This window comes from Tachysurus vachellii, chromosome 23 (genome assembly GCF_030014155.1).
Source record: "Tachysurus vachellii isolate PV-2020 chromosome 23, HZAU_Pvac_v1, whole genome shotgun sequence".
NCBI lineage: Eukaryota > Metazoa > Chordata > Actinopteri > Siluriformes > Bagridae > Tachysurus > Tachysurus vachellii.
The window spans coordinates 16,225,405-16,230,404 of NC_083482.1; the positions used below are offsets into that span (position 1 = coordinate 16,225,405).

The window sequence follows — 5,000 nt, forward strand, 5'->3', positions numbered from 1 at the left end:
CAAAAGATAAGGAAAGAAGTGCAGGTTGAAGTGTTTCCTGAATAAGTAGGTCTTCAACCGCCGCTTGAAAATAGTCAGTGACTCAGCTGTCCGGACCTCTAGGGGAAGTTCTGGTAGATCTGAGGGTGTGGGGTGCAGTGCGAGGAGTGATGAGGGCTTTGAGGTAATGTCTAGCAGGTCATTGGTACGAGGGAGTGTTTATATTATTAAATATTATAACGAGGACGATATTAAAGGTATAGAGATATTCCTAGATAATCTGCCATGCTTTCTTTTGAACAAAAATAACTTCACCAAGTGTTGTGTTTCATATTTAATGTGATTTTAATAAATGTAATCCAAAAGGATTGGTGATGATCTGTTAAAGATATAAGCAAATAACTGCAGAAGCTCTTTTGCTCTGCTGTTGGTTAAAAAAACTGGAAGACGACAGAATAAAGCTGCACCATTCCGCACTAAAGTCTTCGCAAGACGGATATGTTTTCACTCCTCTTCCAAACGCTGCTGGCAAGAGCTTGATTTAACAAGTTCTGGTGCGTGTTATTTGTGCCAGACTGAAACTGTGGGTGGATGGAAAGCAAAAGTTTCCACTCGTTTCCTTCAGCATTGTTTTTGTTTTTGTTTTTTTTAGCAGGCAAACTGCCATAAACTAATTACACCGACCATCTTTATTTTTCAAGAACACAAGATCTGAATGTTATCTGTTTATCTTTGTGATAAGGCGTCGTATAAAAACCTCGGTTTAATGCCTTATGATTTAACATTAGTGATGTACAGAAAAGTCATCGTGGACAATATGGCTGCCCTGATGTACAAGCATCGATGTGATTTAAATAAAAAAGCTTAATAGATAATAAATAAAGAGATAAAAAAACAGGCTGGTGTTGAAAATAGATGCAGACACACTGGTTTAAGCTCAAAGCCTAGATACAAACCCCACGAACTGTTTCACAGGCATTATTTTTGCTTGTAGATTAAATAAAGATGCAATTATCAGCTTTTGTGACATTTAAAAATGAACTTGGTAAAATCACTGCATTTATTTAAGATCAGCTCTCTATTGGTTAAGTATGTGGCTTAGACATTTGAAAGATTTCATTTAAAGTCCCTGAGCCCACGTCACACGTTCACAAAGCTCCACCCAGGATCTACGGTGGCCTGTAGAGTAAATAGAAGATTTTAGATGGGTTGTTTTCCAGATGGGTTTTTAGGCATGTGATGTCTCTGTCCTTAAAGGTGGGGTCTCCGTTGTTTGAAAGCCAATGTTGACATTTGAAATAACCAAAACAAACACGCCCCTAACCCAAATGGGTCCAACCCCTGTATCGATAGCTCCGCCCACACATACATACGTAACCCAGGCAACTAATGGAAAGAAATGTGTCTTTATCATAGCTGAAGTGAAGAACAATACGATTGTAGATAAACAAACAAGCAAAAATGACACACAAGCATAATCATGTAAAGGACAAAGACATATATTAGTTCTGTGTAACAAAGCAAAACCAACGTTACTCACCTATCGAGAAGGAAAAAAGCGCCTCGGCGTCTTAAGTAAAGTTGGTCACATATTCACAGATTGGAGTTTCCCGAGTCAATAACTCCTGAGCTAAACACTGTTACTACACAAAACACGGTTGTAGCTGCGTCTCTACATTACTACGATAGAAAAGAGGTGTTATTTGTGTAGTAACAGCGTTTAGCTCAGGAGTTATTGACTCAGGAAACTCCAATCTGTGAATATGTGACCAACTTCCTGCTCCTTCAGTTCTCTCCAGCGCTGGAAAGCTGATCCTATATTAACACGTCCTACTTCTTACCTTATCGTAAGTCTTTCTTCACTTTCTTTCTTTGTTTTTATCCTCCATGTCAATGTTAAAACCGCTTTCTGCTAATGTCACACATGCACTGAACACTCTCTCCGCCCATATTGACAAGACACGCCCCTTTCTGCTCATTGGCTACACGTTAGTTTTTGTTTTGTTTGTCGGCCAGACTGAGTTTTCTCAAACAACGGAGACCCCACCTTTAAGTAACCTCTTAAACCATTTTAGCATTTTTTGCAGATGGTTTGCAGGAGTTTAGATCATTTTCTTCAAGCCACGAATACAACCCCGTCTTCCTTGCATGGAGTTGAGTACAGTACTCTTGTGCTGTCAGTATTGTTTAGTATTGTACTCTTCTTCTTCTCCATGAGAGGAAGGCTACTGTACTCCCTAATAGGTGGAGTACCTGAGTACCGGTATTGTGCGAGTTATTCCTTTTGACTGAGTAAATGCCATTTTGTCACTGTATGTTTTATGTCCTTAGTCTTTGCTAGCCTTCAAAGTCTAGAGTTCACTGTAAACTAATCTTAGTGGCCTCGCAGCCCCTAGATCGAGTTCGCGCTTCACCTGCCTGCACGTCCTGTCCTTGGATAGTAGAGCATCTTCTCATATTTGTTTACTTCATATTGTCTGTGTGATGAATTGGTTATTGCCGTAACTGCCAGGTGTGATTTTCATCTTTGTAAAAATATTTGCCACTATTCGTGTTCTTTCTAGTACCAGAAACGCAGTAGAGCTGTATGCAGATGTACGTGACGTACAAATCGGTTTCAGAAGCTTCCTCTGCGAATGTTGCAGTGTTGAGTAGGGCGCAGATGACACGAAACATGAAGAAAATAGAAAATGATGGTGTTCTTTTTATAATAATGACTTCGTATTTTACGTTGTGCATAAGCTATGCAGGTTACGTAACGTTATGCATAGAACGAAAAAAAAAAAAAAAAAAATCAGCAACTACTCATGCTTTCAAGTAACCACAAAGCGTAACCTCATCTGTCCTGAACACTTAAATGTAAGTAAACTGACTCATTGGATTTGTCCTGAATCAAATCATTGCTTAATTGAATCATATGAAAGTTGCGGTTAATTGAAGTGTATTGAGTCATTCAGGGGCTTTTTACACCTGGTCACTTCATGTGTTTTCTGTGATCCGATATCTACTTGATGGTAAAAAGACCAGGTCTAAATGCCCTCCGAAACGTTTTGGAGACGGATATAAATCGGATGGTACAAACCCCTTCAGGAGGTGGTCTGGGACGCGTTTCAGATGAAACTGGACAGGTGTAAATGAATGTGGATGTTCAAGCTACATACGTCAGCGCTAAACTCCTCCCAAACGGAAGTAAGTCACTCAGGTGATCTTTCACACAGGCGTCTCGTCGGGTCTTAAAATGCGCTGCTGCCGCCAGCGAAAACGCAGCAAACAGTAAATGCTGTTTTTTGTAACATAAACGTCGTAACCAATTTTTTGTCGTCTTTTTGATTGCGTTCTGAAAACCGCACACACCAAAGTGTGTTCTGTTTCAATTACCCCGGAAATGAGGTCAAATATATTAGCATTTTGGGCGGGAGCAGAAAGATCAGATCGATATCCGATTCGCCGAGACATGTTTATGTGGCCTAATGTAAATGAAACAGTTTTAACAAATCAGATAGCTATCGGATCAGAGACAACACATGAAGTGACCGGATGTAAAAAGGCCCTATGTAAATGTAGTACAACAAATCGTCGCTGTCAGGCGGAATCCTCGTATCTCCAAAACCGTTACTTTTCAGGAAATTAAAAAAACGCCGTACCTTATCTGCAGTGCACAGGGTTTAGTCCGCGTTACAGTGGATTGTCTTGCGCTAAATTCCTGTCCTCAGACGAGCACCAGAACTAGTGGGGGTCAAGATTTTTTTTTCTTTGAGCCCAGTGTTTTGAAGACATTTACCTCAGAAGACGTGTTGATTCGTTGCGACTCTTCTTGAGGAGAAATATGCCGTGAAGCTCTCCCACGGAGTGAGGAAGAGGTGGACAGTTGAAGTGTCCAATGGAGTTATGAGATTTGTGCTCAAGCTATTTTCAAGACTTTAGATTGGTTAATAACAGACCCACGTGGGGACTGACCAATAGCATCGATATGTGAAAAAATATGAAATTGACCAAATTTGGACATACGAGGTTTCCGCCCAACAGCGACGATATATTAGTTATACGAGTTATTATATATATTGTATTTCTTGAAAAGGGGAGATTGAATTTCCTATCAAACGTTTGTGACTTTTTCTCCTGTAAACACTGATATGTCTGTGCTGCTAATACGGTGTTAAACGTTCAATCACAAGCACATCTTGATATGGATTCGCTGAAGTATTCATGCTTCACCTCAGACCATTTTGACTGGAGATATGTTACTACTATACACTACACTATATAACAGCAAACACTTAGTCAAACTTCCATCCCTGGTGAATGAATCCTTCTTATTTACAGTGCGTTTTCGATGCTTCCTGCAGCCTAAATGATATAAGCTCTGTTAGTTCGCTCATTAATGTAATTACATTTGTTCTTTTTTTGAATGTTTGTAACCGTTGCAGCTTGAAGACTACATAAATAAATGTAATTTAATTTGAACTGGTTTAATTGTTAGCCTCGAGAGTGATTCTTCCTTTTTAACGTCGCTGCCAACAAAGACACGCTTAGTTTTATTCTGAAAATGGCTGGTATCCAAACTGGACTTATTTCTCCACTGAATATTTTCGCTGTTTTATCCTAATGAACAGGCCACGGTGATTTTTTTACTGAAGACATGGTCATCCTCTGGGTATGTACAGGTTTATTATCCACGCAAAAGTACAAAAAACTTTTTCTCTTGCAAATATGTTTTCTTTTATCTCTTCTTAGATTTTCTGTAAATATATATTTTCTTTTATATTACTCTATATCTCTATTCTTTTCTTTTTTTTAAAATTCGGAGAATTTTGAGTTTATTTTATGTGACTAATCTTGACTCCTCTGTGTGTGTTGAGTGTCATTGTTCTGTCTGCTTTTAAACACCTAACAGTAGTGAAAAAAACTGCTGACAAAAATTTAGCATCTGCTAAACATGCAAATCTCTCTCTCACACACACACGCGCGCACACACACACACACGCACACACGCACACACGCACACACGCACACACGCACAC

At 39.4% G+C, this 5,000-nt stretch overlaps 1 protein-coding gene across 1 annotated transcript in view; it reads right to left on the bottom strand.

The window, feature by feature from the left end:
* Positions 1 to 5,000, bottom strand: part of itfg1 (integrin alpha FG-GAP repeat containing 1) — a 148,296-nt gene that overhangs the window by 9,243 nt on the left and 134,053 nt on the right. The window lies entirely within an intron of this gene.